The sequence below is a fragment of the Phyllobates terribilis genome, unplaced genomic scaffold (assembly GCF_046119375.1).
Source record: "Phyllobates terribilis strain yellow unplaced genomic scaffold, ASM4611937v1 Scaffold_13__5_contigs__length_258822181, whole genome shotgun sequence".
NCBI lineage: Eukaryota > Metazoa > Chordata > Amphibia > Anura > Dendrobatidae > Phyllobates > Phyllobates terribilis.
In genome coordinates, this window is record NW_027362773.1 from 231,588,700 (window position 1) to 231,608,287 (window position 19,588).

At 47.6% G+C, this 19,588-nt stretch overlaps 1 protein-coding gene across 3 annotated transcripts in view; it reads right to left on the bottom strand.

Annotated features, from left to right (window-relative positions):
* Nucleotides 1-19,588, bottom strand: part of CHD9 (chromodomain helicase DNA binding protein 9) — a 267,201-nt gene that overhangs the window by 172,436 nt on the left and 75,177 nt on the right. The window contains exon 1 of one of the 3 annotated variants that reach the window (XM_073659349.1): nt 16,054-16,307. The exons of the other annotated variants lie outside the window; for them this stretch is intronic. The gene's annotated coding sequence lies outside the window, so the exon portion shown is untranslated. Of the gene's footprint in view, nt 1-16,053; nt 16,308-19,588 lie in introns of those variants that run through there. 3 annotated transcript variants of the gene reach the window in all.

The following is a 19,588-nucleotide window of genomic DNA, read 5'->3' on the forward strand; positions in this document are numbered from 1 at the left end:
CTGCTGGAGCACCAGCTTCTCGCACCCAGGGTCTGCAGCATTCCTCCACTCCCGCCGGCTTCCTGAAGGACCCTGCCTCCTGCGACCCCCGCTCCACCGCCCCAGGTAAGATACCATACCTATTCAGACTGTATGACGGACCCCCATCTTATAAAAATATTTTTTTCCTATTTTCCACCCCAAAATTTGAGGTGCGTCTTATGGTCCGGTGTGTCTTATAGTCCGAAAAATACAGTACATCAGCCTCATCAAGTCTAAGATCTATGTAATAATTTACTGCAATTTGGATTGTGACATCTGATGACAGATCCAGAACTAATACATATACAGTATTTTTTTGTATCTATTCTTTTCTTTCATTTGGTAAAAAAAAATATTCAGAGAAGGTTCAAAAAAAGCTCTTGCAATCTGGCAAAAGCAGGTTCAGGTTCCCATTTCTGTCTTTTACTTTGTTGGCTACATAGTACTCAATGAGTGGTGTTAATGCTTCTGTAGGACCTGGTGATCTCATATTTACTGGGTGTCTAACGACATAGCGGAGCAGCCGAGACCTAAGCAGAACCCGATCAGCTCAGCCTGTAACTTATGTCACTGTTGTGTGCTGTTTTCCCCTGTAACTGGAGATCCTATTGATAACTCAGTTGCAGTGGAAAATAAATATCGATAAAGTAAAAAGTTCCTCAGAGAACTCTGATCATCTCTCAGGGAACAAAAAAAATGTAAGAAAAATATATGCATAGAAAAACATTTGCAAAAAAATAAATGTAGCAAAAAGTAAAATGTCCTCATGGCATAAAAAAAGAAGTTATGGCTGCTGTAAAGTGGAGTCAAAAATAACAAAAATTAGCCCGAGCATGAACATCCTGTAAAGCCTAGTCATTAAGGGTTACATTTGACAGAAAGGATAACAGACAGAGGTAGGACGGGCACACTGCTGGAGGAGAGCGAGCTTGCCGACCTTTTCACATCTACGTTCCTCATCTGTGATGTCCTGCTCTGCCATAGGAGCAAAACAATGAAAATGAGAGAAGTGCCGGATTCATCTCATGACGGACTCTACTGACCATGATGGGGTCAGCCGTGTTTCCGCCATGGTGCTGGTCCTTTTTCCAGATATATAATGTCTGATATTTTTGTCCAGATCTATGGCCAAGGATCCAATACAGATCAGAATTGAGCTTAAATGGGCGCAAGCACCAATATACCGAAATGTTTCTTATAGGTGTAAGACTTGATCAGGAAGGTCAAGGGAGGAAAAAACTAATGAGTGTCAAGTATTTTGTAGATTTCATCTAATATATGCTGTATTATGGTCGTATTATTATGCATCCATGTAAAATGTATCCCTGTCACAGAAATAGTGGGTTCCAGTGATGTGTCACTTACTGGGCTGCGTGCTGTAGTTTTCATAAAATCACAATGTTATCATCAGGAAAGTATCACTAGAGGACTGGTAAACCTGCTGCCAGGTAGTCCTCCATATTCAGGAGATCTGTATAACCCAGCCCCCGCCACTGATTGGTAGCTTTCTGTGTGCACTGTGCATAGGCAGAAAGCAGCCAATCAGTGATGGAGGTGGGGTCATGCAGAGCTCAGCATTTAGAGAACTGATAGATACAACAGTGATTTTATCAAAACTGGAACAAGCAGCCCAATAAGTGATAAATTGCTGGAATCAGGGTCTCTGCCTCCTACATCATGCTGCTCTCAGATGGGGTAACAAAAACCTAATGATAGATCCCCTTTAAAGGGCCTTGCCATATGACTTAGGATAAGAAGCCAAACCAGACCCTTCATTTGCAGACCCTTGTTTTGGGGTGTTTTCCCCTTAACAATGCAAAGCAGTGAGTCATTCTGCCCCACTCTTCAGCATGAGCGGGCGCCTCATGCCACCGCTCACGCTAAAGAGCAAATGTCGCACAGATGGATTACGGTGTGGGACACTATGGATTTTTTTAACTTCGGACAGGTGAGGGATATTGTTGTTTTTATTTTTTGTTTTTTTAACAGGGGGCATTGGCTTCAGGGGATTAGATGTGAAGGTGAATATAATGTGTTTTTTATTTTATTCTTAATTTTATATTCTATGTAGACAGCGGGGGATGAATACTACTCTCAACATTGTCCCTTGCTCGCGCTGATCTCAGCGAAAGCAGGGGACAATGATGAGAGCTGCCTCCAGCAGCAGGGAACAGCGCAAACTGTACTGCTGTTTGCTAGGCGCTGGTACGTGTGATACTGATGCGGCACACGGATATCTCCGGTACTGGTTTTTCCAGTACCAGAAATATCAGGAAGTATGAAAGAGGCCTTACAAGGTGTTGATAAGACATGACGAACTACAGTGGGGAAAATAAGTATTTGATACACTGCTGATTTTGCAAGTTTTCCCATCTACAAAGAATGGAGAGGTCTGTAATTTTTATTACAGGTACACTTCAACGGTGAGAGACATAATCTAAAAGTAAAAACCAGAAAATCACATTGTATGATTTTTAAATAATTAAATTGCATTTTATTGCCTGAAATAAGTATTTGATGACCTACCAACCAGCAAGAATTCTGGCTCTCACAGACCTGTTAGTTTTTCTCTAAGAAGCCCTCCTACTCTGTACTCATTACCTGTAATAATTGCATTTGTTTGAACCTGTTACTTATATAAAAGACACCTGTCCACACACTCAATCACACTCCAACCTCTCCACCATGGCCAAGACCAAAGAGCTGTCTAAGGACACCAGGGACAAAATTGTAGACCTGCACAAGGCTGGGATGGGCGCAATTATTAGAAAATGGAAGAAACATTTTCCCCACTGTATGTCCTTACTGGGGCTCAGTAAGTTGCGACCAGCACTGTCCAAGTGCAGGGTTCTTTAACACTCTTCCAAGGAACATATCCCTTTATTACTTAAGTTGTAACAGGTTGTTGAAACAGGTTTTCCCTATGAAATAAATAGGATTGTACTGCGTATGCTGAAAGGTAACACTCACAGTTTAAGGGTCTGTTCACATTGACATCATAGCTTCCATTAGAACAGGAGCCATAATGAATATAATAAGCGTGCTGCATCATTAGTATTGATGGATCCTAATAACTTGCAATCACTCATCAAGTCTAATATTTTATGGTTAAGAATAGTGCAGAAAATAGCTGGAAGAAAAAGCAAGTGAAGCCCCCATATTTCTGCACTGAACCAATAAAGTGTGGTCTGACTGGCAATGTAGGTCACAATACAACTAAACTAAAGGGACTAGAAACACAGTGTAATGCTCAGGTCCTTCATCCACAGGGCAGGGAACGTGCTTTAATGAAGGACAGGAGGTAGACGTGTGTGGTGTCAGGTGCTTGGGCTACAGACAGATGAGGCAGAAACAAAACTTTTTAGTACAAATTTTCTTCCAACTGCAAACTGGCTAAGAGGGTCCCCCATACACGGGATTAGAGGTGGTGGGACTGACCGACAGATTACTGTATATGTAGGGGGTCTCCCGTCTCTTCCCTGACAGATGACATTGGGGGAGAAAGGTTATGGACCGCTGAATTTCAGTGGCCGATCCTTTTGTTCTCCCAAGAAATAAGCCTCTGACAGAGGAGTCTGGCAGCAGCTCTTTCATGGAGTACTTGGCTGAATCGAGTGTTCCTGTCTGTGGGGGGAGTCGTGTATGTATCTAACAGGTATGGGGGCCCTTAGTTCTGTACAGTCACACTGCAAGCTACACATTAACAATACAGTACAATTTATTTAGTCCAAAATATTAAAAAATGTGTCTATTTCCTTCAATTGATAAGTGCACTGATCAAAGCCATGTGCCGGCATGTGACGGGCTCCACACCTGCTCGCGTCTACGCAATATGCCAGGCTTCCTCCTGCATCAGCAGTCCCAAACCTGTGCACGAGGACTGGAAAAAGGCCAAGAGCCAGTGCCCAGGAATATGCTGTTGGGGACTATTAAAGGGGTGGTCCGGGACTTTAACACTGAGGGGCTATCCTTAGTATAGGTCATCAATGTTTGATCGGTGGGGGTGCGACACCAGTCAACCCCGCTAATCAGCAGAACAGGGAACAGCTGATCAGAGGGGGTGCCGGGTGTCGCACCCCCATGGATCAGACATGGATGATGTATCCTAAGGATAGCCCCTCAATGTTAAAGTCTCTGACAACCCCTTGGTGTAAAGACCAGCAAAAGGCTTTAGTTGTTTATTCTCAGCCATTTTGCCATGATGAACCGATGGTCGAGGGGCTCCTTGTAAGTGACTTATCAGACGCTTATGTCCCACCCTGTGGACATGCTATAATGTCTACCAGGGGAATAACCCATATTCACAATCAGAAAAAACATATCTATTAGCCAGAGTGAAGAGTAACTGAAATATGGCTCTTAAAGGGAATCTGTCACCAGATTTCTGCTACCCCATCTGAAAGCTACATGATGTAGGAGCAGAGACCCTGATCCCAGCGATGTGTCCTTTACGCTTGTTGCAGTTTTGATTTAAATCAGTTTTATCTGCTGCAGATCTCGCAGTTCTCTGAATACTGGGCTCTGTATAACTAACGCCCACACCACTGATTGGCAGCTTTCGGTGTACACTGTGCATAGGCAGAAAGCTGCCAATCAGTGATGGGGGTGGGGTTGGACTACATGGCAGCAGGTTTAGTTGTCCTCTAGTGATAATTTCCTGCTCATAAAACAGTGACTTTATAAAAACTACAGCAGGTAGCCCAGTAAGAGGCACATCTCTGGAATCAGGGTCTTTGCCCCTACATTATGATGTTCTCAGACTAGATAGTGAAAACCTAGGGACACATTCCCTTTAAGACTCAGCATGGCCATTACACCAGCGGCCATGCTACATTACAGCTTCCCAGCATCTGTTGATATGGATTTTCAGGAGGGTTATTTCAGTTCGGATAATCCCCTGACCTGTGGTTGTCGGAGAACAATTCCTGGTCCGGCTGCAGTAAAGTGGGTGAACTGTGCCAGCAAATCCCACCAAATTTCATTGGCTCCTCTAAACATACCAATGTCTGTAGGACAGGAAAGGCGGAGGGTATTCTGATGTATTTTGTGGTGAAGGGTAAAGGGCCGGGGGTGGATGTTTTCCTATATGACCATTCTATGTATTCTGACATAATCTATATATGGCAAGTATATTAGACACTCTTAAAGGTGGGGGGTCTCAAGTTCTTCAATGGATAAAATTGCTAAGTACGGTACTTGCAAAAACAAACAACTTTGCAATTTCCGTCTTATTAGAAATGATGTAATATTGTATCGTGGTCATTGTCAAGGTCACCGGCCGCCCTGCAGGCTCAGAGCGGGGGGACACCTGGGCAGGGAGAATGTGCCGCTCGCAGGCTCTACACCTTACAGTCTGATGGCGTCGCTCTGGCCCCAAGACTCCGACGTACGTAACGCATGCCTCCATTTCCTGGATGGGGTGCGTTCCGCTCATGAGACTTCAGCCATATTTAATGCTTACATCCCTTCCATTTCCCAGTCATTTAGCTGGAATGCATCGCCATCTTTTTACGCCTACGTTTATATTCCCTCCCCCTTTAGCCTTATGTTAATCGTTCCCTACTGCCCTGCCTCTGACCAATTCAGGTGATCTTTGCACACATGCACCTTCTTACATACTATGGCATATGTTTTCATTGGATGAGTGTAGATATATAAGGTCTGCCTTTCCACATCCCATTCACTCCTTGAGAAAGCCAAGGGCGAAACGTACGTTGGGGGGGCCTGTATCTCATACGATTTCTCTTTTGTATTGTATGTTGTTTTTGTAACATGTATATGCAGTGTATCTATTCTTGCACTTCTACATTCATTGGTTTATTTTTCATTTTATAGGTAACTGATGTAATGAGAATACAGCCATTAGCCCCTCTCACGTAAACCTTTAATGCATATGTTTGTCGAGAACTTTCTTATATTCCTTCTGTGTATGGCTCCTCACAATTTTATATATTTTAATTGTATGTACCAATAACATTTACCGTATATTCCGGCGTATAAGACGACCTGGTGTATAAGACGACCCCCCTACTTTCCTGTTAAAATATAGAGTTTAGGATATATTCACCGTATAAGACTACCCCTTTTCCAACGCATACCAAACACCGGTAAAAATTAAAAAAAAACAGATTTGAATTTAACATGGTCCTTTTTTAATTTAAATTCTTATGACATGCAGGTATATAGCAGGAAAACTGTCACTCATAAACATATTAAAATAGGGGGGACCCCACGTCATTTTTTTGGGATCCCCCATTTTAATAGCTAGTAAAGGCTAGGCATTCAGCTGGGGGCTGATATTAGTAGCCTGGGAAGCTCCGTGGGTTTTACCCCCTTCCCAGGCTTCAAACATCTGTCCCAGCCGTCTGCTTAACCTCCGCTAGAGACTATAATGATGGTGGATCCCACGCCAATTTTCTTTTTAAAAAATCCTTTATTTTAACACTAAATGACAATTGAGGGGTTAATAAAGATGCAGTCCCTAAATTATTAATTTTGTAATTAATTTTTCCCAAAAATGTTGACGTGGGGCTTCGCCATATTTTTGTGTCCAGCCAGGTACAGCAGGCAGGAACGGGCTGCCCCCAACCACCAGCTGCCTATTTGTACCTGGCCGGACACAACAATATAGGGAAGCCCTTTTTTTTTTAATTATTTCATGAAATAATTTAAAAAAAAAATACGTGGGGCTTCGCCCTATTTTTGTGTCCAGCCAGGTACAACTAGGCAGCTGGGGGCTGGAATCTGCAGCGCAGGGAGGCCCAAGCTTTCTGGGCCCCCCCCGCTGCAAATTGCAGTCCGCAGCCACCCCGGAAAATGGCGCGTTCATAGAAGCGCCATCTTCTGGCGCTGTACCCAACTCATCCAGGGCCCTGGTGCGGTGGCTCACTGGGTAATAAAGGGGTTAAGGCCAGCTTGGCATTATCAGCTGGCCCTAAGCCCGAAATTCATGGGGTCACGCCAATATTAGACATGACCACCATGAATTTCTAGTAAAGTAATTAAAAAAAACACAACACCCAGAATAAAGTCCTTTAATTGAAATAAAGACACAATTTTTTAATGTTCTAAATTAAACCATACTTACCATCACGCCCATTCCAGCTGAAGCCAACGATCTCCTGCAATAAAAGAAAAATAATAAAGCAACCTCATCCTTACCTCTCCATGGTTCCCAGGACCGGTCCAGCTCTGCTACATTCACATGACAGGCTGCACCGCAGCAGAACGCTGCCGTTCAGCTTGCCATGCGGCAGACACTGAGAAGCGCAGGCATGCTTGTGCTCCTCAGTGTCTGACTGTGACGGCATCCAGATGAGCAGAGATCATGTCCAATGAACTCGGCTCACCTCATGCACGTCACTGACAGCGTGGGAAAATTCTCCTGCTCCCCGCATGCGCAGTAGAAGTTTCCCACGCTGTCAGTGACAGACGTCCAGGAGGTGAGCTGAGTTCATTGTCGGCTCATCTGGATGCCGTCACAGTCAGACACTGAGGAGCGCAAGCATGCCTGCGCTTCTCAGTGTCTGCGGGATGACAGGCTGGATGGCAGCGTTCTGCTGCGGTCCAGCCTGTCATCTCGATGTAGCAGAGCTGAAGCTGTCGTGGGAACCATGGAAAGGTAAGGATGAGGTTGCTTTATTATTTTTCTTTTATTGCAGGAGATCGTTGGCTTCAGCTGGAATGGGCGTGATGGTAAGTATGGTTTAATTTAGAACAATAAAGAATTGTGTGTTTATTTCAATTAAAGGACTTTATTCTGGGTGTTTGTGTTTTTTTTTAACTTTGACTATGGGGTTAGTAATGGGGGTGTCTTATAGACGCCTCTCCATTACTAACCTGGGCTTGATGTCAGCTGGCATTATAAGCTGACATCAACCCCAGCCCTATTACCCCCTGCCACCGCTACAGGGCAGTGGGAAGAGCGAGGCTGAGTGCCAGATTTGGCGCATCCTATGAATGCGCCATTTCTGGGGCGGCTGACGGCTGGTGTTTCTAGCCTGGGAGGGGGCCAATATTCATGGCACCCTTCCTGGGCTATTAATATCAGCCCCCAGCTGTCTGCCTAGCCTTTGCTAGCTATTAAAATAGGGGGAACCCCACGTCATTTTTTTGGGGGGGTCCCCCATTCTAATAGCTAGTAAAGGCTATGTATTCAGCTGGGGGCTGATATTAGTAGCCTGGGAAGCTCCGTGGCTATTACCCCCTTCCCAGGCTTCAAACATTTGCCCCAGCTGTCTGCTTAACCTCCGCTAGAGCCTAAAATTAAGGGGAACCCCACGCCAATTTTTTTTTTAATAAATCCGTTATTTTAACACTAGATGACAAGTACAGTAAGCAACACTGTCACTGTACTTCATATATATGTGACTGACATGTTTCTATCTATCTAATCTATGTGTGATGCTCTATTCTTTCTATTCTAAATTGTCGGGTGTCGGCTTATACCGCTGCTGAATTGCCGGCTTTTCATACATTGTCACAGAAGCGATGCGAACTTCCCTGCTCCGGACACAGCGCAGCGCTTCTGTGACAAGTGAAAGCTGTCAGCACAGAAGCCCTGCGCTGTGTCCGGAGCTGGGAATACGCAGCGATGTGTCAGTTTCAGCACAGAAGCGCTGACTGTCTGGACCTACCGCCGCCGTATTTTAACTCCCTCCACCTTATATTAACTCCGACATGGCAGGGATACGGCCACGGCAGCTTATTAACACCCCCAGAGTATCCCCGCATGTCAATTTCTGAAAGTTCAAAAGCATTACCGGCGTATAAGACGACCCCAGACTAGACAGAAGATTTTTCAGTCTTCAAAAGTCGTCTTATACGCCGGAATATACGGTATATCTTTTTAAATATAATTTTAGTTTTTGTCTGCTTATTCACTTTATTGTGTAGTCATATCTTTGTGAATATCCATCCTATTTGGGTGTGTTTCTCTAGCGCCAAGATCATGTTGTTGGTGCTGCAGCCAATCAGTGAGCTCAGCGGCTGTGAGCAGCTTGCGCAGTCTACTCGGGCAGAGCTGCGGAGGTCACTGATTGGCAGCAGCATTGTCGATTTGACGTCAGCGCTGCAGACAATAAGACTCTGGCAGCAGCGGCGGATACTTAGCACTGGACCCGAGAGGGTGAGTAAAGCGCAATTTGGGACAGAGGTTTTACCAAACACAAATGTTAATGAGTCAGATGTGACATCCAGGTCACAATTCTACTGTTTAGACTGTGGTATAGAAGAGAACTGCGGCCATGATCCAGGGTTGTGGGAATACTGCTTTGTTTTTTGTGCAGAAAATCTGCTGCGTTTAAGTGGATGTGATTTTATGAAAACTCATAACCACTGTGCATATAAAGACACTCCCATAGGTTTCTACAAGGAATCTGGAAAAAGCATGTAAAAATGCAATTTCACTTAAGAGCAGGATTTGCAGCTCTGCCCTGAAAAAAAAATGCTGCACCGAAAAGGGAAAAACGCATTAAAAAATGCTGCATCAAAGAGGGAAAAACGCATTAAAAAATGCTGCACTAAAAAGGGAAAAACGCATTAAAAAATGCTGCACCAAAAAGGGAAAAACACATTAAAAAATGTTGCATCAAAAAGGGAAAAACGCATTAAAAAATGCTGCACCAAAAAGGGAAAAACACATTAAAAAATGCTGCATCAAAAAGGGAAAAACGCATTAAAAAATGCTGCACCAAAAAGGGAAAAACACATTAAAAAATGCTGCATCAAAAAGGGAAAAAAGTATTTAAAAAAATGCTGCACCAAAAAGGGAAAAAAGCATTAAAAATGCTGCATCAAAGAGGGAAAAACGCATTAAAAAATGCTGCATCAAAAAGAGAAAAAAGTATTTAAAAAAATGCTGCACCAAAAAGGGGAAAACGCATTAAAAATGCTGCATCAAAGAGGGAAAAACGCATTAAAAAATGCTGCACCAAAAAGGGAAAAACACATTAAAAATGCTGAATCATAAAGGGAAAAAAGCATTAAAAAATGCTGCATCAAAATGGGAAAAACACATTAAAAAATGCTGCACCAAAAAGTGAAAAACGCATAAAAAAAATGCTGAATCAAAAATGGAAAAACCATTAAAAAATGCTGCATCAAAAAGGGAAAAGTGCATTAAAACATACTGCATCAAAAAGGGAAAATCGCATAAAAAAATGCAGCAAAAACGCAATAATCAGAGCAGATTGCTATTGCGTATCTTGGTGAGGATACCTGCAGAATAAATGAAGCGGAAAAATAGCAGCGTTTTCACACGTGGGAACATGGCCTTAAAACACAGGCTGATATAGAGAGCACAATAGGCTGACATTTTGCTGCACAAAAACGTATTTTACGCTGTGTTTTTCCTGCCAAAAGATGTAGAAATGGTGCAGAAATTTCTTCAGCAAGCACTTAACATGTGCACAAGCATTAACGGTCTGCATCCCTGGCTCTTCATTTGATGTCACGCCAGGCCAGCTAATCAAAAAAGGCGCGGGGATATTGTATGGATATTGGCGGTCCTCAGGACTCCCGTCCTGTGGCCACAGATTATCGATGAGGCCGATGGATCAGCTCCTGTAAATCAACTAGCAACAACTCTACAACATTTTTTTTTGACAATTCAAGGTGATGACAGGGCAAAAAAAAAAACAGCGCCACTTTAGTCAGTGAGTGGTGTCTGGTACTGCAGCTCCTAAATCCTATGGAATAGAGCAGAACTGTTTTTCTGACACAGACAGCCCCCGTCACTGGTGTCTCAGATACAACCGCCCACGGGGAACTTTTTAAAACAAAAAATTTGAAAACTACAACATTCAAAACAAAATATTCACCAACTGTCACCCGCCTGCAACTGCCACCATCAGACAATTCTTTGATTGTGGCGGGTTTACCACATAGGCTTACAGTCAATAAAGCCAGTGGCATCTAAGCAATCAGACCAAGGGGCTGGACATTATCTTCAAAAATGTTCTAAAAATGAGGGAATATCAATTACAATGGGGCCGCTTTATCAAAAATGTGTCCCTATTGTCCACAGCCACCAGCAGATGGGTGATGAGTGAAAGCCTTTGGACGGCAGCCTGACAATACACAATGTCTGGCGGGATCAGAGAGGCTTTGCGGAGGATAGTCAATCAGTCACACTCCTCCTATCAGCCCTTTGATCATGGCGCTGAGTGTGCATTTTTTTAGCTTTTCCGCTCGGAGCTGTGACAGCACATGTTACATAAGACAACTTCATCCCAGCCACTCCAAGGACCGCTCACGGTGCGGGCGGCAGGGGTCACGACCATGGAGAATGGAAAGCACTACTAAGGCGAGACATGGGGATATGCTCAATGTACAAGGTCAGGAGTCAGGCAGAGGCTGCTGAATTATGGAGCGTTAGTGTATAGTAAGTGGGACAGACCCTGGGATTAGTCGGTGACCACATGAGCCTTATTCTGGACTCACACATCAGAACTTTACTGCTGCAACTTCTCTTCATTCCTAGGCACAAATATGGAGCGAAGGAGAACTTCCCATCCCTGATCATGATCTAGACCTGATATAAGAGCTGACCCACAGGTGGCAATGATTATGGAAAGACGCTGGATCTTCCCCATAACCACTGGTGCTCATGGTCCATCTGAATTTTTTATTGATTCCTACCCGGAGATAGATCAGGAGCTGCCCCTGATTCCATACCTGTGCTTACAATACAATTTGGGAGCTAGCGTTTATAGGGGTCCAAGACAATGAGGGGTCTCTCCCAGAAGCTACCATTGTAGGGAAGCTCAACTATGAAGGCTATTCATATGACATTAGTGCTCACCACCCATTGTCTTTTCCTTCGTCTCCGTCTACCACTCTACCAGTGCTCTCATTATAGAATAATCTCCGAACCGCCCTGTCTCATCTCAAAGACTTCTCTTACGCTGCACCAGTTATTTGGATTGTGCTACCCAAGGCAACTGCATTCCTGAGGTTGTCCAGGCTCATGATATCAATGACTTATCCTGGGAGTAACTCTCCTTCATGACCGATGATGTTTATTTACGTCATCAGCCATGTCCCTGCCTTTGATGCGGGCTCACACACTGAGCTTGCATTTTTCTCCACAACAGTTAAATGCCTGTTGATCATAGACAGTGGCATATAACTCACGCAGACAGGAAGTGACCCACCCATGTCATGACAGTTGGGGGCCTGATGAAGAACCCCGTGTGACATCAGAGCATGCCAGAGGCATATTCTTCAGAGACATGCAGGCCCCACTGGTGTTATCCACATCTACTATATATTTCCGCCATGTTTGTTAATTGATTGTAAAACCCCTTTAAATTCTTTCATACAAAACCTATAAGAAACCATTATCGCGCTGTCACCCACAAGTTAAAACTGCTTTTGGTGCACATACATTACTATTCTTGGGGTATATTCACATGCAGCTTTTATGATGCTTTTGTTTTCTGCATGAAAAATGCATCATGTGGCAGAAAACTGCAGCGGAAAATACAGGCGTTCGTGGGACAGTTTTTATACGCATGTCACTTTGTGCTAAGCAATTCTCATCTCAGTGTGGGAAAAACAGCAAGAAAAACGCCAAAATAATTTAGGTGATTTTTTTTTTCTTAAAAAAAGCACCACAGATCAAAAGAAACGCAGAAAAAAAAGATGCCTGTCAATGAGATTTTAGAAAGCTCATTCATTTTGGCATTTCTGCAAAACACAAGAAAAATTTTGAAAAATAAATGCATCAAAAATGCTGTAAACAAGCCCTGACGTGTTCTGATTCTTATGCTATGTAACATTCCATCTAGTGTTTTTGAGTGGGCAATTTTTCATTGGCATTCTGCCAGCACTATGGGTGTTTGGACTTCCTTTCCTCTCAACATGCATTGCTCATTGCTAATGCCATTTATCAGTTGGACTGATTCAAACGGGGTTCTAGTGATCGGTGACAGTGTTTTTTACATATTATTTTAGTGGCTTGATAAAAAGTCTCAAATTGGCTTGTTTCTCTGAGACCATAACTTTTTTGTTATCCTGTCGATAGAACAGCGCAAGGCTTGTTTTCTGATTGAAAAGCCGTCGTTTTTATTGGTACCAGTTTGGGGTACATATAAGGTACGTTGACCGAAGAATATTAATTCTGGCTTTTTACTTTCTTTACACAGTTTACGTTATGGCTTTTATACTATTGTAGCTTGAACTTTTAAGGATGCGCCGATACTGGATGCTTTTTTAGATTTTATTGTTTGTTTTTTTATTTTTGGATGGAGAAGAGGGTGGTGACTATTCTTTATTTTTAAATATTTGTTATTACTTTATTTTTAGTCTCCCATGAGTCACTTGAAGCCGCGATGATTTGATCCCTTGAACTATATACTGCCATACATAGTACAAATACTGATCTATGAAGCTCATCCTGTCTCCGGCCTTCTCATCAGCAGCAAGATGGCATCTACAGGGTGCAATCTGAGCTGACTCCAGTCGCCACTGTTAGAGTCAGATGCTGACTGTATAACACAGCAGGCACCTGCTTAACTCCTGAGCAGACAACCGCGTACAGCTTCTGGGGAGATCTGGGGGAATATTGGTGATCTAGCGGTAGGACAGGTAGGTCTTCAATATGAGATCAGTGGCACACTAGCTTGTCCCATCCACGCAGCACTGATACATTGTGTTACTGAGGACCTGTCACTGGGTCAGAAGCGGCCAGTGTTTGCTCATATTTTATTCCCCCTGCTCCTATGAATATTTACTCTTTTTTTTTAATCCACCATATGGTTTTAGAGACATGGGCCTTATTTACTGCTAATTTGTATGGTTTTTACTAAGGAGGCGACGCTCACATGAAAATAAAGTAAAAGACGAACCCCAGAGAGTCCACAGAGCTCCATCCTCTTGGTAAAGACCATAAAAGGCCCACATCTCATGCACTATATGACGGATTTAAAAACCGTATAACTGAAAACTCTGGGGAGCAGAAGAATAATCTATAAACAATCAATGGTCACTTCTCATTCGGTGACAGGTCCTCTCTGAAGCCCTGAGTGGACCTGCAGCCTTCTTCCATCCGAGAGAGAAGTAGTACAGGTCAATATATAGCTATAACAGCTGCACTGCGACCCCTTCATCTGCTGATCATGGGGATGCGACAAGTCAGATCCCCGCAAACGGAAGGGTCCGGCAGCGGCTCTCTCTCCTGTGCACGGAGGAGTCCGGCAGCGGCTCTCTCTCCTGTGCACGGAGGAGTCCGGCAGCGGCTCTCTCTCCTGTGCACGGAGGAGTCCGACAGCGGCTCTCTCTCCTGTGCACGGAGGAGTCCGGCAGCGGCTCTCTCTCCTGTGCACGGAGGAGTCCGGCAGCGGCTCTCTCTCCAGTGCACGGAGGAGTCCGGCAGCGGCTCTCTCTCCTGCGCACGGAGGAGTCCGACAGCGGCTCTCTCTCATGCGCACGGAGGAGTCCGGCAGCAGCTCTCTCCTGCGCACGGAGGAGTCTGGCAGCGGCTCTCTCTCATGCGCACGGAGGAGTCCGGCAGCGGCTCTCTCCTGCGCACAGAGGAGTCCGGCAGCGGCTCTCTCTCCTGCGCACGGAGGAGTCCGGCAGTGGCTCTCTCTCCTGCGCACGGAGGAGTCCGGCAGCGGCTCTCTCTCCTGCGCACGGAGGAGTCCGGCAGCGGCTCTCTCTCCTGCGCACGGAGGAGTCCGGCAGCGGCTCTCTCTCCTGCGCACGGAGGAGTCCGGCAGCGGCTCTCTCTCCTGCGCACGGAGGAGTCCGGCAGCGGCTCTCTCTCCTGCGCACGGAGGAGTCCGGCAGCGGCTCTCTCTCCTGCGCACGGAGGAGTCCGGCAGCGGCTCTCTCTCCTGTGCACGGAGGAGTCCGGCAGCGGCTCTCTCTCCTGCGCACGGAGGAGTCCGGCAGCGGCTCTCTCTCCTGCGCACGGAGGAGTCCGGCAGCGGCTCTCTCTCCTGTGCACGGAGGAGTCCGGCAGCGGCTCTCTCTCCTGTGCACGGAGGAGTCCGGCAGCGGCTCTCTCTCCTGTGCACGGAGGAGTCCGGCAGCGGCTCTCTCTCCTGCGCACGGAGGAGTCCGGCAGCGGCTCTCTCTCCTGCGCACGGAGGAGTCCGGCAGCGGCTCTCTCTCCTGCGCACGGAGGAGTCCGGCAGCGGCTCTCTCTCCTGCGCACGGAGGAGTCCGGCAGCGGCTCTCTCTCCTGTGCATGGAGGAGTCCGGCAGCTATTGTTCAGCAATATTCATGTCCCAGGAAACTCCTTTAACTCAGCTGCTTTTATGCAGAGTCTCTGTGGCCCCTGTGATCTCATATGGTTAATATTAAACCAATGGTGAATACGGCCTGAGCGTACATAGATTCCACCGCCATTATCCGCCCATGTAGATAATGATGGCGGAGTAGACTCAGAGACGGGGAACAGAAGTGTTTTATAAGTGGCAGAGCCCAGTGGTAAGGATATATGGCTTTGTGTTTCTGCCTGTAATGTGAATCGCATAGTAATAATACAGAGATGACGGTGTACAGGGGCTCGGCCGGGCTGCATACTTAACCATTTCCCTACCAGCACAAGACAACAACAAAGAAACTGGTTGAGCCACAATGAGGGATCTATGAAAACGTGCCGTGCGCTGCGGAGCAGGTAGGGGCTCCATAAATAAATAATCAGAGTAATGAAGATGATGCCCAGAGACCTCCCCTCATAAATCATTTTACACTGAAAAGGTCTGGCAGCCTTATCTTCTTTTTTTTTTATTACCGATTAGTGAATAGGAAGATTATTAAATTGTTCCCTGCCATAAAGCACTTTCACCAAAGCTGAAGAAGAAGAGTGGAGTCGCAGATGTAGCAGAGCTCAATGTGTCATTTCTAAACCCCACTTTCCTGCATTGTGATGAAGCAGTCCTATGTAATATACGCCAAATGACATACTAAGCTCTGCTACATCTGCGAGCATACGGACATAAGACGAAGGCATCCTCGGATTTTCTGCTATTTTGTCCCAAAGCCTTTTATTGCTACAGGAGTGCAAAGATCCAACTTACAGCTGTGAGCGGAGGGGCTCAGGCATGGCCACTGCATCTCGGGTCACCCAGCAGCCCTGGATGTGGGCACTTCTTTATTTTGCCCCTGACTCTTCTTCCTGTTCACCCTTCACCCTGAGAGGCGGCCCAGGCCAATGAGCAAGCGTGCTGGCGTTTGGTAAGCCTCCAACTTTCAGTAATAGCTTCCTGCAGCATGTCCCCCTGTGCTCAGCGTAATATCTGGGATCAGGTTACATGGCCGCCTGACAGGCCCTCGCCAGCACTCACTGGAAGGAGGAGGAGAGCAGGCTGACACGGAAGCATTGCAACTGGATGGCCGCCTTCCTCTACAGCAAGCAGCGTGTACAGGCAGGGGCAGCCGAGACCGGGGGCAGCAGAGGTGCAGGGGCAGCAAAGACTAGGGGCAGCCGAGACCAGGGGCAGCAGAGGTGCAGGGGCAGCCGAGACCAGGAGCAGCAGAGGTGCATGGGCAGCAGAGGTGCAGGGGCAGCCGAGACCAGGGGCAGCAGAGGTGCAGGGGCAGCCGAGACCAGGAGCAGCAGAGGTGCATGGGCAGCAGAGGTGCAAGGCAGCCGAGACCAGGGGCAGCAGAGGTGCAGGGGCAGCCGAGACCAGGAGCAGCAGAGGTGCATGGGCAGCAGAGGTGCAGGGGCAGCCGAGACCAGGGGCAGCAGAGGTGCAGGGGCAGCCGAGACCGGGGGCAGCAGAGGTGCAGGGGCAGCAGAGACCGGGGGCAGTCGAGACCGGGGGCAGCAAGGACCAGGGGCAGCAGAGGCGTGGGGACAGCAGAGACCAGGGGCAGCCGAGCTGCAGGGGCAGCAGAGGCACGGGAACAGCAGAGACCAGGGGCAGCAGAGGTGCAGGGGCAGCCGAGACCAGGGGCAGCCGAGCTGCAGGGGCAGCAGAGACCAAGGGCAGCAGAGGCACAGAGGCAGCAGAGGTGCAGGGGCAGCCGAGCAACAGGGGCAGCCGAGCAACAGGGGCAGCAGAGGCACGGGAACAGCAGAGACCAGGGGCAGCAGAGACCAAGGGCAGCAGAGGCACAGGGGCAGCAGAGGCACAGGGGCAGCAGAGGTGCAGGGGCAGCCGAGCAACAGGGGCAGCAGAGGTGCAGGGGCAGCAGAGGTGCAGGGGCAGCCGAGTCGCAGGGGCAGCCGAGTCGCAGGGGCAGCAGAGGAGCAGGGGAAGCAGAGGTGCAGGGGCAGCCGAGCTGTAGGGGCAGCAAAGGTGCGGGGACAGCAGAGACAAGGGGCAGAGGAGGTGCAGGGGTAGCCGAGCCCAGGTACAGCAGAACCATGGGGGCAACAGATACCAGGGGCAGCAGAGGCGCAGGGGCAGCAGGGCCATGGGGGCAGCCGAGACCAGAGGCAGAAGAGGCGCAGGGGCAGCCGAGACCAAGGGCAGCCGAGAAGCAGGGGCAACAGGGAAGCAGGAGCAGCCGAGACTAAGGGCGGCCAAGACACAGGGGCAGCAGGGCCGCAGGAGCAGCTGAGACCAAGGGCAGCCGAGACGCAGGGGCAGCATGGCCGCAGGAGCAGCCGAGACTAAGAGCGGCCAAGACACAGGGGCAGCAGGGCTGCAGGAGCAGCCGAGACGCAGGGGTAGCAGGGCCGCGGGGCAGCCGAGACCAGGGACAGCCGAGACCAAAGGCAGCAGAGGCTGAGGGGGCAGCCAAGACCCGGGGCAGCCGAGTCGCAGGGGCAGCAGGGGTGCCGATGCAGCAGAGGTGCATGGGCAGCCGAGACCAAGGAAAGCAGAGATGCAGAGGTGCAGGGGCAGCCGAGTCGCAGGGGCACCAGAGGCTGCAGAGGCACGGGGGCAGCAGAGCCGAAGAGGTGCAGCGGCAGCAAAGACCAGGGGCAGCAGAGATGCAGGGGCAGCCGAGCCGCAGGGGGCTGCCGCGCAGGGGGCTGAAGAGTCGCATGTGCCATTTACCTCTTTGAGAAGGCTTTGACTGTGCAGGGAGCTAACCTGCAGTCCTATGTAAAACCACAGACACATAGTATATTACCATGAGCTCGGCTACATCTGTGTGATGTGTAACTCTTGCTTATGCACATTACGAGTAAACCGATTTACAAGGTAGGTTCCCATGGGCCGTATCGGAGACAAAAGAACTAACAAGACTTTGCAGCAGATTTCCTGTACGTCTTGTGAAATCTGCAGCATAAACTGACATGTTTGTACATTTGTAACTAACAACTGGTGTCTTCACCTCATGCTTCAAACATGCCTCAATCACACCCATCCTCAAAAACCCTCCCTTGACCCATTCTGTGTCTAGCTATCGCCCCAAATCACTTCTCCCCTATGCCTCAAAACTACTGGAACAACACGTCCATTCTGAGCTGTCCTCCCACCTCTCCTCCTGCTCCCTCTTCGACCACCTACAATCTGGCTTCCGACCGCACCATTCTACTGAAACTGCACTGACTAAAGTCACAAACGACCTACTAACCGCCAAATCTAAGAGACACTACTCTGTCCTCCTCCTCCTAGACCTGTCATCTGCCTTCGACACAGTGGACCATTCCATATTACTACAAACTCTCTCATCTCTCGGCATCACAGACTTGGCCCTATCTTGGGTCTCTTCATACCTAACAGACAGGACATTCAGTGTCTCCCACTCACACACCACCTCCTCATCTCGCCCCCTATCTGTCGGTGTCCCCCAAGGTTCAGTTCTAGGCCCCCTGCTCTTCTCCATCTACACCTTCGGCCTGGGACAGCTCACAGTCTCATGGCTTTCAATATCTCCTTTATGCTGATGACACACAGATCTACCTCTCTGGACCTCATATCACCTCCTTACTAACCAGAATCCCACAATGTCTGTCCGCTATCTCATCTTTCTTCACTGCCAGATTTCTAAATCTTAACATGGATAAAACCGAATTCATCATCTTTCCCCCACCTCACTCAACCCCCAACTGACCTGTCTACCAACGTCAATGGCTACCCACTCTCCCCAGTCCCTCAAGTTCGCTGTCTTGGGGTAACCCTGGACTCTGATCTGTCCTTCAAACCTCATATCCAAGCACTTTCCACTTCCTGCCGACTCCAACTCAAAAATATCTCCCGAATCCGCACATTCCTCAACCATGAATCTGCAAAAACACGAGTGCACGCCCTCATCATCTCCCAACTCGACTACTACAACCTCCTGCTCTGTGGCCTCCCCTCTAACACTCTCGCACCCCTCCAATCTATCATAAACTCTGCTGCTCGACTAATCCACCTGTCCCCCCGCTATTCCCCGGCCTCTTCTCTCTGTCAATCCCTTCACTGGCTCCACATTCCTCAGAGAATCCAGTTCAAAACTCTAACCTTGGTATACAAAGTCATCCACAACCTGTCTCCTCCATACATCTGTGACCTAGTAACATAGTTTTTAAGGTTAAAGGAAGACTAAGTCCATCTAGTTCAACCCATAGCCTAACATGTTGATCCAGAGGAAGGCAAAAAAAACCCATGTGGCAAACACTAAGCTCCACATTGGGAAAAAAAATTCCTTCCCGACTCCATACGACAA